Consider the following 22869-nt stretch of genomic DNA (forward strand, 5'->3'; position numbering starts at 1 on the left):
GATGACCGTCTGGGTCTGCCGAGCGTTATTGGCAAGCGGGAGACTCTCGGCCCTGATGAGACCAATTGAGGAGGTACTTAAGTGATACCCTGATGAGACCAATTGAGGAGGTACTTGAGTCAGATATAGAGGCTCCGGTCACGAAAGCTAACAATGGCCGAGATATCGGTGTTCTGTACACATTCATCAATACCCGCATCCATTGACGCCCATAGACTGACACGGCTGTCGGTTATTACCGTTGAGCCTTCCGAGATCTGCTCGGACGGTTACAGGAGACTTTGAAAATTAACCTGACATGTGAAGTGGAACTACCTTCCCATCTCCATCTACAATTCCTTTTATGTCAACATCCTCTGAAGAGGTAATTGTAGTTCGAATTTTTAACTTTCCGGAATTTATACTGTTATGTCTATACCCAGGTAGTAAACTGCTCTTTAAAAAATTAGTACAATTGAGTTTATTATCTCAGATCAAATTTCACATTAATATACTACCCGATATCTAATAGCAACTAAGGGGAATAAGCCGTTCGTTAATAATCCAACTTTGAAATTTCGTGATATGAACTGTGCAGTCATGCTGCACAAGATATTCTTGCAAATTTACCTCTCTTATTTCTCAAAATCTACGATGTTTATTCATCACGATCATCGAAAATGATAGCTCTACTTGAGGGCAAGCCGAAATACTGTTTAATATTTTAATCAACGTAATTGCGTTGTGATTAACTAAAAATAATTCCTATCATTTTTTATTTTTATTTATTTATGTATTTATTTTACCTGGCAAGATTAGGGCCTTCAGGCCCTGCATTACACCTAACCAGGCATACTAAAATTGAACGAATTTCAGTTTGTACAGAACAGTAAGGACATATACCGTGTTATACAGTATTAATGTTAAAGAAGGAAAAATAGAGATTATAACAGTAGTACAATGATAATCATAACAATAAAAAAATAATTATTAAATCAATAATAATAATAATAATAATAATTGTTCTTCATATTCTTTGGACTTACGCTTGGATCTATGAAAACTTCCCCTAATTATACATCAGAACTCAAACAGCAATATGTGGCCAATTTTTTGATACATGTAACCAAAACTATTTCATGACTTCAATTGTTATTTTGTAAATCTCAGATTCAATAATGTATTCGATTATTTCTTTTGTATAGAAGGAAGTAGCATGTGAGTCACGAGGTCCGTCTGTCTGCATTAATGCCTTTCGGAAAGTGTTTCTGTGAGAGTCTTTCGGAGGCTGTCAACGGCCAGGGTGTATATTCCACCTATATACTTGATAATCAGTCATAATAGACGACAAGAAAAGTATTAGACTCAATGTTTTATTTCAGAATTTGTACTACAGCGATGCAGAGATCCAGGACTTTCTGTAGCAACAACTCCCATGGATATCAAAGTTGATTATCTCATAATATGGAGCAGTTAAGTTACTATGTGAACTTTCATTAACTGTAACTGACATTGTGTAGTTTCACTTCTCTTCGTACTGGTGAATGGTGGAGGCCAAAATTAATAAGTTGCTCCGATAGTGTGATTGAGAATTCACTATTGCCACTTTCCGTTTATATTCAGAACTTCAGACGCTGTACATTTTTCTCACTCATAATCAGTTGTAACAAAAGTGCTTCCTTCCTTTCACTATTAATGCTGGCATTTTACATGTCAATCTTATGTGCCTTCTATCTTGGTGACTTTATTGAGGTGCTACAGAAGAAGAAAAAACTTTTTGATACAGGGCACCAGGATAATGTTAAGGACCAGGAAACAGACATAACTGGTATATATTGAGAGATATTTAACATAAAACACATGAAATTTGAAGAAGACTTTTTGATTTTATAAGAGATCCATCGACTTACGATTAAAGAAATGACCTGGCATAACAAGCAACGTATTGCTGCAGTTCAAGATGAAACAGGGAAACAGGATTGAACATATGAAATGAACTATGAACAAGTTGTTCAACCATTTTGAGAGTGTGTACTAACAGAAATTCGCGAAGAAACCTTTAGGACTTGTAATCAAGAGAGGAAAAAGTAAATATCCCTAAGAGCTACGCGTCAACGAAGCCTAGACAAACTGTCTTATCTAAGTTTTCATGCCTGTCGATCCGAAATGTGAAATAATTTGGGTGAAGATCACGGTTAAAACAGGCTCAGACGTGGTAATTGGATGTCTCAATAGGCCCCTGGCTCAGCAGCTGTTGTGGCTGAGAACCTGAAGGATAATTTGGAAAATATTTCGATTAGATTTCCCCACCATGTTATAGTTCTGGGTGGAGATTTTAATTTGCCGGATATAGTCTGGGAGTTCATAACGGGTGGCAGGGACAAAGAATCCAGTGAAATTTTTTAAGTGCTTTATCTGAAAACTACCTTGAGCAGTTAAACAGAGAACCGACACGTGGCGATAACATATTAGACCTTCTGGTGACAAACAGACCCGAACTATTTGAAACAGTTAACGCAGAACAGGGAATCAGCGATCATAAAGCGGTTACTGGAACGATGATTTCAGCCGTAAATAGAAATATTAAAAAAGGTAGGAAGATTTTTCTGTTTAGCAAAAGTAACAAAAATCAGATTTCAGAGTACCTGATGGCTCAACACAAAAGTTTTGTCTCGAGTACAGATAGTGTTAAAGATCAGTGGACAAAGTTCAAAACCATCGTACAATATGCGTTAGATGAGTATGTGCCAAGCAAGATCGTAAGAGATGGAAAAGAGCCACCGTGGTACAAAACCGAGTTAGAAGACTGCTGCGGAAGCAAAGGGAACTTAACAGCAAACATAAACATAGCCAAAGCCTTGCAGACAAGCAAAAATCACGCGAAGCGAAATGTAGTGTGAGGAGAGCTATGCGAGAGACGTTCAATGAATTCGAAAGTAAAGTTCTATGTACTGACTTGGCAGATAATCCTAAGAAATTTTGGTCTTATGTCAAAGCGGTAGGTGGATCAAAACAAAATATCCAGAGACTCTGTGACCAAAATGGTACTGAAACAGAGGATGACAGACTAAAGGCCGGAATACTAAATGTCTTTTTCCAAAGCTGTTTCACAGAGGAAGACTGCATTGTAGTTCCTTCTCTAGATTGTCGCACAGATGACAGAATGGTAGATATCGAAATAGACGACAGAGGGATAGAGAAACAACTAAAATCGCTGGAAAGAGGAAAGGCCGCTGGACCTGATGGGATACCAGTTCGATTTACGCAGAGTACGCGAAGGAACTTGCCCCCCTTCTTGCAGCGGCGTACCGTAGGTCTCTAGAAGAGCGTAGCGTTTCAAAGGATTGGAAAAGGGCACAGGTCATCTCCGTTTTCAAGAAGGGACGTCGAACAGATGTGCAGAACTATAGACTTATATCTCTAACGTCGATCAGTTGTAGAATTTTGGAACACGTATTGTGTTCAAGTATAATGACTTTTCTGGAGCCTAGAAATCTAGCCTGTAGGAATCAGCATGTGTTTCGAAAAAGACGGTCGTGTGAAACCCAGCTCGCGCTATTCGTCCACGAGACTCAGAGGGCCATAGACACGGGTTCCCAGGTAGATGCAGTGTTTCTTGACTTCCGCAAGGCGTTCGATACAGATATCCACAGTCGTTTAATGAACAGAGTAAGAGCATATGGACTATCAGACCAATTGTGTGACTGGATTAAAGAGTTCCTAGGTAACAGAACGCAGCATGTCATTCTCAACAGACAGAAGTCTTCCGAAGTAAGAGTGATTTCAGGTGTGCCGCAGGGGAGTGTCGTAGGACCGTTGCTATTCACAATATACACAAATGACCCTGTGGATGACATCGGAAGTTTACTGAGGCTTTTTGCGGATGATGCTGTAGTATATCGAGAGGTTGTAACAATGGCAAATTGTACTGAAATGCAGGAGGATCTGCAGCGAATTGACGCATGGTGCAGGGAATGGTAATTGAATCTCAATGTAGACAAGTGTAATGTGCTGCGAATACATAGGAAGAAAGATACTTTATCATTTAGCTACAATATAGCAGGTCAGCAACTGGAAGCAGTTAATTCCATAAATTATCTGGGAGTACGCATTATGAGTGATTTAAAATGGAGTGATCATATAAAGTTGATCGTCGGTAAAGCAGATGCCAGACTGAGATTCATTAGAAGAATCCTAAGGAAATGCAATCCGAAAACAAAGGAAGTAGGTTACAGTACGCTTGTTCGCCCATTGCTTGAATACTGCTCAGCAGTGTGGGATCCGTACCAGATATAGTTGATAGAAGAGATAGAGAAGATCCAACGGAGAGCAGCGCGCTTCGTTACAGGATCATTTAGTAATCGCGAAAGCGTTACTGAGATGATAGATAAACTCCAGTGAAAGACTCTGCAAGAGAGACGCTCAGTAGCTCGGCAGGGTCTTTTGTTGAAGTTTCGAGAACATACCTTCACCGAGGAGTCAAGCAGTATATTGCTCCCTCCTACGTATATCTCGCGAAGAGACCATGAGGATAAAATCAGAGAGATTAGAGCCCACACAGAGGCATACCGACAATCCTTCTTTCCACGAACAATACGAGACTGCAATAGAAGGGAGAACCAATAAAGGTACTCAAGGTATCCTCCGCCACACACGTCAGGTGGCTTGCAGAGTATGGATGTAGATGTAGATGTAGATGCATCGCTTGGATATCGTGATCGAAATTAGCGCATTAAACATTCGATCGAGAAACCGTGGATGTGAAATGAACTTCTCTGCCCGTGGCTATTACTAAGTAACGAAAGCAAGCACAGAGACACTTACAAATGCAGAACTGTTTGCCAGCATTTTTAAATTCTGGAACGCACCTCTCAACCTCGGTAGCCCTCACCCCCCGACCTACGCCCCCCACCCCACCATCCAGCTATAAAAATCACGTTTCCATTTTTGAACACTAAGTGGTAAAAACCTGAAATTCAGAATAGTATTTTGTAAATAATGATTTTTCATTGCAAGTTTTAACTCATAATTTCTTATAATCACAACAATAATATCACAAGATTTAATAAAAACAACAGGCGCAACTGTCTGTCCCCATAGCACTGTCACTTTGTTCCCTACTTCTGCACTACACATATCTCTACAAGTAGGTAGTCATCGTGACTATGACGTCATGTTTTCATGGTGCCAACCGCAACATTTAAATAGCTGCTCGCTGAACTTAGCTTGGGTATACTGCACAATACACACACACACACACACACACACACACACACACACACACACACACGCACGCACGCACGCACGCACGCACTACCGCGCCTCACGCCACTGCCCATCGCGTCACGTTGGTCATTTATTGTCACGTTCAGTGGTGCTAACACAGCGGCGAATTATAGTTACGTTGCGATTTAGTACACGTGTAGTATTTTGAATCTCCTGTTCCTATCTCTTTCCGAATACTGTCTCAGGCGCCGTGGACAAACAGTTGAAGGACCTGCAGATCAGGAACCCGTTCAGCATAAACAGCGCTTTTCAGATGCTCCAGAGGTAAAAATCCAGAAGGTTTAAGTCCGGTGATCTAGCAGGCCTTTTTAGTTCCTCTGCATTCTATTCGACGTTCGGGGATGACGTCGTTGGGGTGGTGCTCCATCATACAGAAATCACATAATCTTTCATATTGCCAAAGGCACAGTCTCAAGCTGCCAAGGCCGAGTATTCCGCAAGAAGTGCAAGTACTTTACTCCACTGAGGCTTTGTGGAATAGTAATCGGTCCAAGTACGTGGTCGCCAAGAATCCCTGCCCACACGTTGATGCTGAACCGATGATGAGTCGCCTCAACCATTCCCCAAGGATTTTCTGTTGCCCATGGATGATGAGTATGCAGGTTGATGATGGTAAAGTTTGCTTTGTCGCTAGAGGAGATTATGACAGAAATGCCATAACCGTGATACTCTGGTGCAAAATCCATCGACAAAATCTTTCCCATGGATTGAGGAACGCTGCTGAGTCTTTGCAATGATTACAGGTGATAGGGAGAGTAGCGGTTGTCATGCACGTTACATATAATCGTACTTTGGCTAGACCATGTTGTTGGGCCACTTGATTTGAACTTGTACTGGGGTTCGTCTCAGTATTCTGTAGAAGCCAGTCCAAATCTGGTGTACTCAAGCTGCACGTTCGTCTGTGTGGAACGACTCACGATCACGAAAAGAACTTGAAATGATCTGTGATGTGATTGGTGTCTGTGAGCGTGCTAGTTCTGGTACAGCTGTGCTGCCTCTCGACCTTTTCCGTCTGCTTCGCCATACGCAAACACCATCTTGACTTATAACCAGCAGGAATACTGACGATTCTGCTGCTTACGTCACGTTGTGTCAATCACACAGCCTGCAAAACGTAAGGAACCCACGGCACGTGGTCAGAGGAATTATGATTTATCAGCGCCATCTGCCTTGTCTACGATGGATTTCCAGACACATGTTCATCCGTCCTTGTCTCCTCCATTTCCAGTCAGAAATCTGTCCCTGCAATTTGTGATTTTATTAATGTTCACCCTGAATAAAGCCAGAAATAAAGTTCAACTCCCAGAACAGAATGTGACCTGGTAGTCAGGGAGAGACAGGATAAGGCAACGGTTGTGGATGGGGCCGTAGTCAGCTACCGTTGGCTACAGTAAACGCATACACTTTATTTGAGGAAATAATTTTCAACAATCAATTTAGAAGATTTTATTACACTGATGGCTGAAGGCCTTACTAAGAAAGAATTCAAAATTATCTGTTGGCTTACGGCCACAAACACCTTCAGAATACTCAACAGCTGAAAGCCTGAACTACAAGCGAGGAAGGCAATTACACGTTAAAACATTAGGTTAAATTTTAAACATTTATGACAACCAGTAAGGTGGAGCGATCCACATACAGTGCTCCCTGGATTGATCGGAGGAAGGTGACTACAGCTGTGTAAGCGGTGAGACTGACAGCCATGAGTGATGTTAACCTAAGGAGGGCAACTCAAACTAGAGCCGGTTTAAACGCCGATCAACCTTCTTAACAATTCCACCTAATGCCAGGTAACAAGTACAACAATGGAATAATTCAGGCGAGTGACAGACAGCACTGCGTCTCCAGAAACCGGTGTTTAAAACACCAACAGGCAGTAGGAACGACTATAACCAAGGTAGACAAGGAAAACAATTACCCATACCCCAATCAAGGAAGCTGTCAAGTTACACGCCATGCTGGACAGCATCGGCAAGTAGAGGAAAGTAAACTTCCGCAAATTACGCTAGCCTCCAAGGTAGGTAACTGGGGCGTTAGCGGCCACTAGGCAGTAAGATACCGCTGGCTGCACTTCAGCAACTAAATTCAAACTAATATCAAGCAGTAGAACGCGGCTAATAGCTTCCACCAAGCTGACAGACTCCACTTCTTGTGGCTGGTCTCACCGACCATGGGAGCAGCAACACACAAACAACAGCGAAATCTCAAACAGTGGAGGTTTCACTACTGGATAAGGTTCACTCAACTTGAAACGCCCTGGGTTCGGTCGTCGGCTACAGCCCCTCGATCCGACAGTGCCTGCACGCTGCCAACTGCCCCAGTCTGTCCTCGCGCTGCGGACCTCCTCGCTGCTCCGTCCGAAGCCGAACTGCCTGACACACACGACGACCCGGAAAAAAATGGTTCAAATGGCTCTGAGCACTATGGGACTCAACATCTGAGGTCATCAGTCACCTAGAACTTAGAACTACTTAAACCTAACTAAGGACATCACACACATCCATGCCCGAGGCAATATTCGAACCTGCGACCGTAGCGGTCGCGTGGTTCCAAAATGAAGAGCCTAGAACTGCTGACCCGGAAACACAAGCGGTTGCACCAAAGATAGTACCACAGTACTGGCTATCGATAGCCGCTGCTGCTGCCACTAGCAAACTGAGCAGCGCCATTAACACAAGGAGGAAACGAGACACCACTACCGCTATTACAAGACGCCAAGTTATGAACGGCAAGAACGCGAGCCGCACAAGGCTCAAAGAAGACATGGTAGAATCTGAATGTAGCTTCGCACATGTGCACATCGTTGGTAGGCCTGTATAAATGACGGAGTTGCAGTAATCTATGACAGAATGGCCACGAGAGTGCATTAGTATTACTCGAGTTCAGTGCTGTTACCAGATCTGGTACAGTACATTACAGTCGTGGAAAGCGTCAGATGTTGAATGATCTCTGTGAAGGACACGGAGATACCAGATTCTCGTCCGAGACAGCGTTGTGTTCACTGGCAGAGCTTGAAAGGAGCCTCAATGTGATTATTTATCCAGTTGATCGCATCGTGCAATGTCAAAATTTGTGGGCATTCATGTGACAGTGACCTGATTCTGAACTGCATGTGAACGTGGGGACAGGCATACTCATTGTCAGCTTATGGGCTGGCTGTATGTGATCTACACAACGGACAATCGCCGTATTATGCATCAAGTATACGTCAACTTCTTCACATTTGCACCTACCATTCGAAAGCAAGTAATAGATTCCCAGCAAATAATTCCGTATCATTGGTTGGATACCAGTAGGAGCCCAATTAGAGAACTACAGTCTGGTGCGAAGGCTGCTGTTAACATCACAACGCTGGTTTTGATGTGTTGCCGTGATCGGGAGCATGGGCCGCTAATGAATGGCGTCCCATTGTGTTTAGCGATGACCGCCGTCTGTGGCGACCTGGAAAGAAGTCCTCTTCTTTCAATATATATGTGAGGAGTAAGCACTGCGCTACGTCACACGTTCTCTCTCGTGCAACAGCAGCGTGATGCTATTTTGCAAAAAGATAATGATCGTCCGCACATGGCACATGTCTTTATGGACTGCTGGGCAGCAAAACCCCGTCCCTAATATAACGTGTGCGGGACCTGCTCCAAAGTCAACTCTCTCCCAGTGTCAGTATGCAGGATATCAAGGACAAGTTGCTGGAGAGCTTGCCTCAGGATACGACGGCCTTATGGCACCCTTCCCAATAGAATCAGTGCACACACCAAGGCCAGAGTGGATGCAACGTCATGCTGGCAACTGGAATCATACTGGAAAGTTCTTTGTGAATTTGACTCCATTTTGTTATCACTGAAGTAACATCACATGCTCTTTCAACCTGTGAAGCTTGATTTCCTTTCCTGATTTCCTTCTTGGTGCTTAACTTTTTTGCTGTGGCTTTAGAATGTAGAACAGCTGAGCTCATAAGCTCCCAAATCATGACTCAGAATGGGACGTTCTCGAGGGACAGCATGAATCTTTAAGCTAATTTACACAAATGATCCTAAGCAGTGTTAATAGTTGAGTAAAACTATGGGTAATGACAGTGAACCTGGAACTCTTGTAAAAATGCAAGAAACACAGTGGAAAAGTAAAAGCAACAATTACAAACATCGTCATTTTTAATAGGCCATACGAAAAGGGTTTCTAGGAGGAACAGGTCCCATGGCTGAAAATTAAATCTTCTTCGCCATATAGTTACAGCAGAATGTTGTCTATAGCCTGTAGTGTATGTGATGAAAACTCGAATAGCTCTCATGACGAACAACAAATTAGACGGTTAGGGGGTTAAGAGCTGACAGTGGGTTAGAAAATATCGCACCGTCAGTGGTCCGTTGCTGTGGGAGGTAAGTGGTGCAGAGACGCCACTTAACAAATTACTATTTAGCGAGACTGCCCGATAATACATTACTCAATAATTAATCATCTCGCGAATAAATGCAGTTCCCGCCCACGCCGTAGGGAGGGGTTGAATCTCCGTTGAGGTTGTTCCGAGGGAGGGACAACCAGCGTTGTTGTCAAACTAATACCAAGGCTGCAGCCCTACTACTCAGTCCTTACCCATTGCATTAAGAATTTCCTATCATAGACGCATGTTTAAAATAAGGTCGGCTGAAATGTTTACAAACTAAGGGGGCATTCAAAGAACATGCGAGCAGAGAAGTCTGTGGGAATCGGTTGCCAGAAGAAACATGAGAAACTCCTGGAGACAGTAATAGAGGGTTATGATAATCGAAAGGGATCGAAAGGATAACCATTACTAAGCTACATAGACCAAAAGTTGGGGGTTTAACAGGTGCGGACACACTACGGGGATACTAGGAAGCCGGCCGGGGTGGCCGAGCGGTTCTAAGCGCTACAGTCTGGATCCGCGCGACCGCTGCGGACGCAGGCTCGAATCCTGCCTCGGGCATGGATGTGTGTGATGTCCTTAGGTTAGTTAGGTTTAAGTACTTCTAAGTTCTAGGGGCCTGATGACCTCAGAAGTTAAGTCCCATAGTGCTCAGAGCCATTTGAACCATTTGATACTAGGAAGGCATGAAGGGTGGATATCTGCTACAAACATAATTGCTCCAAATAATTCCTACAACTGATCACTACAGGAAATGAAGTTAATATCTTTTATACAGTATGGAAAAAATAAACCTTAGATAGACAACCCAGCTTACATCATTCGCATCTCGGTGTGGATCATGCAAGTTTGGTTGCCTACCTCAAGGTGCATGAAATATGTTTTGGGCAAGTTTTATCCTGTCTTCAACGTATTATCTAAAATATCACCCAACATCTATACATGCTCCAACAATGTGTGTACTTTGGTAATGTATGTAGAATAAACGTGTTAACTGTAGAAATATAAACAAAGTATACTACGATTATTTTTATTTATACATGAAATATCTGTTTTTGACCACAGGTAGATTATCAGCTACCCATTACAAAACTTTTTCCTTAACTAGCAATGTTTTCCGTCACATAGTAAGACTGAAAAAACTGACATGCCTATTACATTCTGTCTGTGCAGAAGTTCATAGCACTTTTTCCATATGTTTCATAACCACAACAGATATACATGACAGAGACTTTAGTCATTAATAATGTGAATTCCTTCACTATTTACAACAGTCTGGAAACGCTGGGATAACATATCGATCCAGAGACAGTAGAAATCACGTGGTTTTAAGGAGAAAAACTCACCGAGCCATGTCCGGAGCCCATTGTGACTCTGAAAGGAAGTTCCTTGTATGATGTTCGACAGAGAGAAAAAAGGTGAAAATCTTAGATATCAAGATCTGGTGAATAAGATGGGTGCGGAATGACGTCCCAACCCAACTTTTGTCAGTCTAGCAGAATAGCTCAAGTTCACGCAGTCTCCTCGTCGTTCTTGGATTGCGCCTGCAGCAACATATGTCAGATGTAATGGTTACACCTCGAGGAAGAAATTCGTGGTACATCGCACAGTTACCGTGTGAAATACTACGAAACGAGTAACATTGTCTTCGGTGGATGGGCGTATGTATCTGTAAGGGGAGTTGCTGCTTTGTTTGGACTCAACCATTCCTTTCTTTTCCTTAGCTTAGCTTAAAGACACCATCTCTCGTCACCAATAGCGATACAGGATAGCAATGGTCGGTGTTGCTCGCGAGCCAGTTGATGACGAGCAAGCAAATATACACAAATGGCCACGCTCTGATTTTTGTGATTTCGGCTTAGAGCATGCAGTACACATACACCGCACTCTGCAGTACATATACACCACACTTTGCAGTACACATACAGACCTCACAGCATGCAAACGATGATGAAATGATCACATTTCATCACATTTGCCAGTTCTAATCTACACGGACGTCAGTCATTGTGGATTAATGCGTTTAAACGATCTTCAGCACATATTGGTCCGCGCCCGATAGCTGAGTGGCCAGCGCGACAGAATGTCAATCCTAAGGGCCCGGGTTCGATTCCCGGCTGTGTCGGAGATTTTTACCGCTTGGGGACTGGGTGTTGTGTTGTCCTAATCATCATCATTTCATTCCCATCGACGTGTAAGTCGCCGAAGTGGCGTCAGATCGAAAGACTTGCACCCGGCGAACGGTCTACCCGACGGGAGGCCCTAGTCACACGATCAATCACATCTTGAAGATCTTCCTGAACGTGGAGAGCCCCCAATATCGAAACGGTCCTCCTTAAAACGAGAAGATCGTTTCCTTGTGTGCTCTGTCCCTTGTCCCCATACACGGTGCAAACGTTTCTACTTGCCTCCGCTGCTGGCACCCCTCTACTGAACTCAGTCGGAAGGGTAAGTTCTAAGTGTCCATATTTCTGCATTTGGCACTCCATTTTCTAGCGCCAACAGCTTCACTCACTTTCTCCAAAAGACAATATGACAACACGTAAACTCAAACAGCAACAGTGACTAGAAATAAAAAATGACAATCGATAAATAAACCCACAGCAACCGGAATACCAGAACGCAAAACACCAACGCTAAGACATTATACACCGACCTAACATTAACAAAAATCTGAGATATGTTTTCCTGAGTGTCAGTTACCACTTGGAAAATTAATGGTTGGTAAGGCGGGTGCCAGGTTAAGATTCATTGGGAGAGTCCTTAGAAAATGTAGTCCATCAACAAAGGAGGTGGCTTACAAAAAGACTCGTTCGACCTATACTTGAGTATTGCTCATCAGTGTGGGATCCGTACCAGGTCGGGTTGATAGAGGACATAGGGAAAATCCAAAGAAGAGCGGCGCGTTTCGTCACAGGGTTATTTGATAAGCGTGACAGCGTTACGGAGATGTTTACCAAACTGAAGTGGGAGACTCTGCAAGAGAGGCGCTCTGCATCGCGGTGTAGCTTGCTGTCCAGGTTTTGAGAGGGTGCGTTTCTGGATGAGGTATCGAATATATTGCTTCCCCCTACTTAAACCTCTCTAGGAGATCAAGAATGTAAAATTAGAGAGATTCGAGGGCGCAGTCGTTCTTCCCGCAAACCACACGCGACTGGAACAGGAAAGGGGGGTAATAACAGTGGCACGTAGTGCCCTCCGCCACACACCATTGGGTGGCTTGCGGTCTGAGGTGCTGCAGTCATGGATGTGCGGCTGGTCCCGGCGGAGGAGTCCTCCCTCGAGCATGGGTGCCCGTGTTTGTCCTTATGATAATTTAGGTTAAGTAGTGTGTAAGCTTAGGGACTGATGACCTTGGCAGTTAAGTCTCGTAAGGATTCACACACTTTGAACACTTCATTTGGTGGCTTGCGGAGTATAAATGTAGATGTAGATGAAATAAACTGAGCGTAGTTAGGCGGAAATTTGAGGCGGTGTTGTATTGCGTTTTACTTTCACGCGGTACATCAACAATTTGTTGCTGGCGAGCAGCTCCTGCATGCACAGGATGGCAGCATTGCCGTAACGGGTGCAAGACATGCGTACTCTTACTGCCGTTACGGCACACAAATGGATCTCCGTCCCGCCGTCACGCAGACACGGACCAGTTCGTCCGGCAGTCCACGTTCCCCGCGGCGACTGCCGCCAGACCCCAGCTTGGCCTGTCTGGACCCACAGTGGAGGCCACTCGACCGGAGGGGACGGGCCAGTAGCAGCGGCGCCGACTCCATTGTTATCGACAGCCGGACGGCGGGCGTCGCGCGCCCCCGGCTTGCACCCGCCTCGCCTCGCTTCGCGAATAATTCACGAGAGTTTGGGCCGCGCCGCGGTGGTGACCGCGACACGGAGCTCACCGCCGCAGCTGCCTCCCTCGACTGTCGCCGACTGGTCTCCGCCACCGACCTGACCCGGGGGAGGTCGCGCGTGTCGCCGACGGGTGCTGACACTTTGAATGAGGTGCACGCCCGTATGCAGCATCGGGCGGCCTTCGCAAACGCGGTTTGACCTCTCAGCAACGGATCGAGCGGTGGACGCATCCGGTCGTGGCTAGAATGTCATTATCCCCACGTTAGTGAACTAAGCGTGAGAGGGTCGTTCCAATCCCTCACATTTCAATTCATGCAAGGCTTGAATCCCTCATTCGCTCACAAAGTGACTGTCCTGGGGTACTCTTGATGTCATGCTGGCGCCTTCTCCGTGCCTGCCTCTCCCTTACGTCGTGCTGCACTTGTTCTTACCTGTCATCTGCGACATAGTACTCATCATCTTTTATCTTCCTAGTCCCCAATAGCATCAAATCTTTCTAACCTCCATTCTGAAGTTGGTCAATACCGTGATTAGCGTCACCATGTGATATTTTTCCACATTATTTACTACTAACCATAAAGACTAATGGATCTACCTACTACCGCAACTGAGCCGTGTATCGACTCGTGTTACACCTTGTGTTTAGATTGCATTGGTTTTCCTTTGCTTCCCCTGACATGTTTGTTTGATATGTTGTCTGTCATTAAGTGGTTGCTTGTTTGTCTTTTCCCTCTGCTATCGATATCTGCGTTTTGGCTTCCGGGAAACTGCTGTGGAGGAAGTGAGATCTTTGACCGGTTGTAACCTCGTGTGGTGGCGCGGAAGTGGGAGGGAAGGCAGGGGGGGGGGGGGGGGGCGTTTGCGCGCAGAGAGAGTGGTAGACACGGGAGGGCAGTGTGGCTCTCCAGCGCGAAGCAGTCGTGGTCGGTTGTACCGAGTCGCCACGTGATGTATGTCGGTTGACTGTAGTGAGCGGGTCGAGTTGACGGAAGAGCTCCCCGCGTGTTGGTTGTATACAGAATCGCCCCACGAGTAGTTGCTGTTCATTTCGCCTTGGTAGGACGTTAACAAGCTTCTTGAAATCCTCCGTTTCAACACTGGAATTTAAAAGGAGACACCTAACATGAAGGAGCGGTCACTATCCGTCAACGTTGCAGAAAAGACGTGAACTCCGGTGACAGAGCGTGTTGTCGCGTGACCGTGGCGTGTTGGGTACGACGGTGATCCGTGTGCGGTCGAATGTGTGGATCCTTGCCATCGGATGTCGTGTACTGTCTTTTCGAGATTAATTGCAAGTTAAGTTCGTGGAAGGCTTAATCATTAAGTAATAATTTCTTGTAACCAGCATCTCTTCTGCCTAGTGGCCTCCGGCGACCGGGTTTCCTGTCCCTGGCACCGGTGTAATTGAAGACAGTGATCTTTCCTCCTCGTCTCGTTACTGTCCGATGGGAGATGTAGTTTTGGCAGTTTAATTGTTTCGCTATTCTGTGGTGGGTTATGAGTAAATTCATGCTTCTTGTTGGTTGATTATGTGGTCGCTCATTCAGGACTGTGTGGTGTAGTGTTTCCTTGCACGAGGTTAGCTCTAATTCTGTCTGCAAGTTAAGCCGTCTTATAACAAGTTTTTGACGGCTAAAAGTCGGTGCAGTGACCAGCCTGAGAGTGGCAATTGTGTTTACGGACATATTTAAATTGATCAGTATTCTACCTAGCCTGAGCATCCCTGAGTGGGTGATTTGTGGCCGCCTTACACGGGTCCGTCATATCTGTTATGTTCTAATGATATTCCAGGACACTTTTATTTAAAATTTTTTTAATTTCTCCAAGTTTATAATTCCTTTTATTGCCATTAATTGTGTGTTTGCTGAGACCTGTTTAATTTTTTTAATGGCGGTGTTGGTAGCTTCACTACCTCACCGTACCTTATTAACAATGTTCTGTATTTACTTTAGTAGCCTGTTTACTAACGTTCTTTAATTTTTTTAAAATTGTTGTATTGCTGTAAAATACTTTGATTGGCGTTCGCGGCGTGTTTTAAAAGGTTGTATATTGTCGTACTGCTAGCTTCTGTACGATACGTATGATATGTGAAGTGTTGGCAGAAGAGCCAACACTGTGTTGCTAGAGGAGGCCGAAATGCGCGCGTTTAATTACATGCTGACTGGCGCGAGGTCTGGAACAGTTAAGGGAATTAATAGTAGCAAATAAAGTACGTAGTTGATATAATACTTAACTTTAATCCACAATTGGTGTACATCGCTCTTGACGGTACATGTTATAATCTCAATATCAAATGCTATGGCGCCTTGCTAGGTCGTAGCAAATGACGTAGCTGAAGGCTATGCTAACTATCGTCTCGGCAAATGAGAGCGTAGTTGTCAGTGAAGCTTCGCTAGCAAAGTCGGCTGTACAACTGGGCGAGTGCTAGTACGTCTCTTTAGACCTGCCGTGTGATGGCGCTCGGTCTGCAATCACTGACAGTGGCGACACGCAGGTCCGACGTATATTAACGGACCGCGGCCGATTTAAAGGCTACCACCTAGCAAGCGTGGTGTCTGGCGGTGACACCACAATACGAATAAAGAATTTGTGAAAATCTCAACTCGACAGTAAACTACTAGAAATTTGGCCTAGTTTCACAACTTGTGGTGTGGCTTGTAGTAACCGTAACCACTGTCTTTGTCAGCAACTTCAATTGTGATACACACTAACCTTCTTTCCACTACCACCATCTCACTTACTTTTACCCCTTATTCATTATCCTTTCCTCTACCTGACAGCTCCCCTCGTTGTCCCACCAAAACGACAGTCCCTATTGACTTCCGTCTCACATCTTCACATTTATCAAGTTCACAAGTTACATAGTTTGCATCATCTGACTTTCCTGGCAATCCAGAACTTCCACTACTAACTTTACCATCATCCTATGCAGCTGTCTTAGTAGCACCACCATCATACGCAGCAGTAGCATTCGCTGAGACATAATTTGCAACAGTTCCAGCCACACTAGATCAATGTGGAAAGTAACTGCTGCAACAGCATCATATAAACGCAGTCCCAACAGCACTATATGCAACAGTCACAACTGCAGCAATGTCTCATACAGGCTTCACAACTACACCATGTTCCTAGTAAGACATCATGCTGCAGCAAATACAAACAGTGTGGCAAATCAACAGCCTCAGAAACCACTTCACTAACAATAAAGGTTCAAATGGCTCTGAGCACTGTGGGACTTAACATCTATGGTCATCAGTCCCCTAGAACTTAGAACTACTTAAACCTAACTAACCTAAGGACAGCACACAACACCCAGTCATCACGAGGCAGAGAAAATCCCTGACTTCACTAACAAATAGCCATAAAATACTAAGCGGTGGTACGCAATATGTAGTACATAATTATCTCACTATAACTCCTTCCTGTAAACTTTGGTATTAGTACTGCCTTGCTTACACTCTGTATACACTCCCTCACAAATCCCAACCTTACCGAGGGAATCTACACACACTGCCATGAATCAAGCAGTCCATCCTAAGAAAACAGGAAATTACGTGGAGAGCGAACTAAATACCAATCTTCATTTCCTCATCCGTTGTGCTCCCTGCACCGACAACAACTCTGGTCCTTCACTCATAGTTGGAATATTCCCAGAAATTCCTTCAACTATTGGTCACCAACTCACCAATGGTTCAAATGGCTCTGGGACTTGACATCTGAGGTCATCAGTCCCCTAGACTTAGAACTAATTAAACCTAGCTAACCTAAGGACAGCACACACATCCATGCCCGAGGCAGAATTCGAACCTGCGACCGTAGCAGCAGCGCGGTTCCGGACTGAAGCGCCTAGAACCGCTCGGGCACAGCGACCAGCAACTCATCAATGATGCCCTCATATACCGTAGAAGACACTGGGTCCCAATAGGAACCAGTCTTACGTTTCAGACGCCTAAATGCAACATCATCGCAACCAAGACTGTGGAAAACCTACTACGTGTCCTCACTGTGAAGTCAGTCATCTCCTGAAACAATGATCGAATCCATAATCCCGACTGCTGCATAACAGTTACAACCGATCCCACCCAAATTACTTCTGCAAAATGCGAAGCTAAGCCCACTCCCATTACACCTCAGTAGTGCTCATCTACCCTACCGACAGACCATGACAACTTTTATAATTCCTCACATTCCGCACCTAAAACAGAATATGTAATTCGTTTCGTGACCACATTTCTACAAAACGCCTGTCCATTTGAGCGAAATCATATGCTCCAACATATTACACTGGCTGCCAGTTCTATATTTCACTTTCAATGCTACAGCCAAGTACTCCGAGAATGACTCATTTTATCTTCCCTTGTTTAATCCACTGTCATCTCACCCTGTCCTATTACACTCACTTCCAACCATGAGCACAGCCAAATCCTATTCCTCTGGCCAGTACCCGAATTTTCTTTTTGAATCAACAGTATTCTGACTGGCACTGGAGAGGAATTGCAGGCGGACCGCATCAAACCAAACTCTTCATCTCAAAGTAGCGCTTCCAAGCTATGTCCTCAATTATTTGCTGGATATATTCCAATCTCTGACTTCCTCTAAAGCTTTTATTCTGTACAGCCCCCTATAGTACTTCGACAAGATGAAGGGATGAATTGGTAGGACATTTGCTGTGTTTTCCGTATATTCCTTTTCTCCGCGATTCTTTGGAGAACCTTCTCAATCCTTACCCTATCATTCCACCTAATTTTCAACATTTTTCTGTAGCATCACACTTCGAATGCTTCGATTCTCTTCCTTTCTGGTTTTCCCATGTTTCACTACCATACAGTGCTGTGCTCCAAATGTACATTCTCAGAATTTTTTTCCTCAAACGTATTCCTAGGTTTGATATCAGTAGAATTCTCTTGGCCATGAGACCCCCTTTTTGCCAGTGCTAGTCTCCTATTTACGCCCCCCTTGCTCCCTCTGTAATGGGTTATTTTGATGCCCAATAACCGGAATTCTATAACTTCATCTACATCGTGATCAGAAACCCTGACAAAGCTTGTTACTGCTTCGATTTCTACTACTTCTCATTACTTTCGTTTTCTTCGATTTACTCTCAATCCATATTCTGTACTCATTACACTGTTCATCCCATTCAGCGGATCGTTTAATTCTTCTTTACTTTCACTGAGTATAGTAGTGTCATCAGAGAATCTTATCATTGATGTCCTTTCATCCCTGTCTTACATCCTTTTTAATCCGAGCACTTCGTTCTTGTTCTTCCACTCTTACTGTTACCTCTTGGCTCTTGCACATTTTGTATATTACCCTTGTTTCCCTGTAGCTTAGCCCTAATTCGAACATCTTCCACTATTTGACATCATCGAACGTTTTTAGCATGTCGACAAATCCTATTAACTAGTCTTGTTTTTCTTTTTTTCTTTAGTCTTGCTTCTATTATAAACCACAGCGTCAGAATTGCCTCTCTGGTGCCTTTACCTTTCCTAAAGCCAAAGTGATCGTTACGTTTTTTCCCATTCTTCTCTACACTATTGTTGTCAGCAGCTGTTAAGCTGACTGTTCGATAATTTTCACACTTGTCGACTCTTTCAGTCCTCGGAATTGTGTGGCTCTTGATCTCCGGAACGGTGTGGATGATGTTTTTCCGACAGTCAAACGGTATATCGCCAGACTGACACATTCTACACGAAAACCTCAACTGTTTCTTTGTTGCCACTTCCCCAAATGATGTTAGAAATGCTGATGGAATGTCATCTATTCCTTCTGCCTTACTGGACCTTAAGTCTTCGAACGCTCTTTCAAATTCAGATTTTTCTTTTATCGCATCATCAGATAAGTCTTCCCCTCATACAGGCCTTTAGTGTACTCCTTTCTCCTATCCGCTCTCTCCTCTGCATTCAGTAGTGGAATTCCCATTGGATTCTTAATGTTACTATCATTGCTTAAGTGTTTTGACTTTTATGCGTAGTCAGTCCGTCTGACAATCATTTCTTTTTCGATTTCTTCACATTCTCCCTGCAGACTCAGCCTCTTTGCGTTTTCTATTTATTTAATTCCTAAGTGACTCGTATTTCTCTATTCCATAATTTCCCTGAACATTTTTATACTTCCATCTTTCATGGGTCAACTGATATATTTCATCTGTTACCCATGCTTTGTTTGCAGTTATTTTCTTTGTACCGACTGTTTTTGATTTCAGCTTCTGTGATTACCCTTTTCAGAGACGTCCTATCCTCTTCAACTAAACTGCCTACTGTACTATTGCTTATCACACTATCTACACTCTCAGAGAAATTCAAGAATACCTCTTCATTCCTTTTCGCTTCTGTATTGCACTTATTTGCACACTGATTCTTTCTGACTACTCTTAAACTTCAACCTACACTTCATCACTACCAAATTGTGCTTTAAGTCTATCAATGCTCCTGGGTATACCTTAAATTGTAGTATCTGATTTCGAAATCACTGCCTGGCCTTAATTTAAACTAAATAAAATCTTCCTTTACCTCCCGTCATTTTTCAAGTATACCTCCTCCTCTTGTTATTCTTGAACATAGTTGTGGTGTCACCGCCAGACACCACACTTGCTAGGTGGTAGCCTTTAAATCGGCCGCGGTCCGTTAGTATACGTCGGACCCGCGTGTCGCCACTGTCAGTGATTGCAGACCGAGCGCCGCCACACGGCAGGTCTAGAGAGACTTACTAGCACTCGCCCCAGTTGTACAGCCGACTTAGCCAGAGATGGATCACTGACAACTACGCTCTCATTTGCCGAGACGATAGTTAGCATAGCCTTCAGCTACGTCATTTGCTACGACCTAGCAAGGCGCCATAGCATTTGATATTGAGATTATAACATGTACCGTCAAGAGCGATGTACACCAATTGTGGATTAAAGTTAAGTATTATATCAACTACGTACTTTATTTGCTACTATTAATTCCCTTAACTGTTCCAGACCTCGCGCCAGCCTGCGTGAGCTTAAGCGCGTGCCTTTCGGCTTCCTCTCACTGTGACTTGGCTGTCTTGCCAAGTCACAACAATAGTATTCCCTATTACCAGCGGAAATTTATTGCAGAACTCAGTTACTGTTTCTTATTTACAGTACAAAGCCCATATTCTCACGTAATCCTTTCTTCTATTCCTTCCCCTACAACCACATTCCAGTCCCCTATGACCATTAGGTTTCCATATCCTTTCAGGTACTGAATTACCCGTTCAGTATCCTCAGACACGTTCTCTATCTCGTTATCTTTGGCATGCGACGTCGGCCTGTATACCGGAACTTTCGTTGTTGGAGATGATTTACTGTCTATTCTGACGAGAACAACCCTGTCACTGAACTGTTCACAGTAACTCGCTCTCTATCCTACCTTCTTATTTATAACGAATCCTGCACCCGTTATACCAGTTTCTACTGCTACTGATATTACCCTATAATTATCTTACCTGAAATCGTCCTTTCCATTTTACTTCACTGACCCCCGCTGTATCTAGACTGAGCCTTAACATTTCCCTTTTCAGATTTTCTGACTTCCCTTCCACGTATTTGCAATACTTACTTGAAAAATATTCTTCCCAACCCAAACTCTCATCATTGTTCCCCACCACGTTTTTTGCGTACAGAAGTTCCTTTCCATCCGTATTTTGTTCACGCAGAGCTGGTAACTAAGCCCACGAAGATGACATCCGGTTGTAGTGGAGGCCCGACCATGGTTAACAGCATTCCAACGCCAACTCCTCTGCCTTCGCATAGAGCCACTGCCACATCAAGATCATCAGATACAGACGACTCACTAAGTGAGTGAAGTAGGGTCAGTGAGCATAAACCACGTTGAAAATTGTGCATTATACAACAAATTTAACAAGTCCTACAACATGTAGCTCCTTCAATAGCACAATGCATAGGTGCGTAGATACACGTTCCTACCCACACACCGCTCCAAGCACCGCTTGGCAGTGGCGCGCTTCATGCTGGAGCAGTTTGACAGGGGTGAAGGGCACACACCATAAGCTGTGTTTACCTGAATAGGCAGACACGTGAGGGCAGCTGATGCTATTGCACATACAATTACAGCTTACCTACAACCATCACTCGTCATAAAACTACTGATAAGCGAGTGCGGCTGCAGATAACAGGCAGTATTAAATAAAGTTTCCTGCGGTACTGTATGTTCATTGCCATTTATTATTAAACTACAGTCACAAAGAAGAGTAGCTTACCCCATGTAAATGAAAAGTGATTTGTTTATGTAAGAAGTAACAATGGATCTAAGTTTTCTGTTATAAAAGTCTATCCACATCTATCTGACATATGTAGCACATACATGAAATGTACTCATAGTTATATATAAGAACAACCTTCAGCTTTGTAAGGGAATGATGATAGTGAAAATCTTTTTGCCAGACTGGGACTCGAACCCTGATTTCTCGCTTTACGTGAGCAGGTGCCTTAATCACATTGGCTGTCTGTGCACGACTCATGGCCAGACCCAGACTTCTATATGTCGTCATTGCTGTCTCACAACCTGTTCTCATTCACACAGTATTTCAGTTAAAATGTCCTATACATGAATTACAGTCACTGCCTGGTATCGGCGGATAAATACGACATAGCAGTTGTTATTAACAAGAACGATGCAATAATCCTTCAGACATACATGCATGGTTCTTCTTAACACTATAGTAAGGGCTGTAGAAGCGCGCGGTGGAAGTCAGAACCTATACATTTGAGTCACTATCAAGCAGCCTTCACTAGGGAATCGTCATCGTCAGATATTTTTTTCTGTGAAGGAATTATCAATTCACGAAAGGTGGCAATGATACGGTGCCTCATCAGAGTTGTAGCGTGACTGTGCTCAATTTTTGTGTTCATCTATCAACAGTCCTAGAATCTACCTGGCGCAAACCTTTTTCAGCTTGAGGTATCTCAATATTCTGCACACTCGCTTTCCTTATTCCCAATCGGATTACATGTCCGAAGGAACATCGCATCGTTCTTCTTAACAACACAGGCACAGCAGTATCATATGTAGCACGACGTATGGCGTACTTCTTGCTAAGTATAGATCGAGAAATATGTCGGTTTCGCACTAAATTCAATAAGGGCTTAGTCATGAGCGCCAACGCATAAAATCTCCTGCAACGTTAACGATCTCACTTTTCCAGTAGCGGTTCGTTCGGTGAGATGTCACTATGGCAAGTCTGCCTTTGCGTGGTGCTAATGGTGTTCGGAATTTCTATATTTCGAATGTTTCTACGATTGGCGTCATTCACCGAAACGTACCAAATTTACCTGAAGATGGAATACATAAAAAGTAAGAATTAACCCAAGCAATATAAGAATATGAGAATTTAAGAAGATCCTAACCCCT

Source organism: Schistocerca piceifrons, chromosome 5 (assembly GCF_021461385.2).
Source record: "Schistocerca piceifrons isolate TAMUIC-IGC-003096 chromosome 5, iqSchPice1.1, whole genome shotgun sequence".
Taxonomy (NCBI): Eukaryota; Metazoa; Arthropoda; class Insecta; order Orthoptera; family Acrididae; genus Schistocerca; species Schistocerca piceifrons.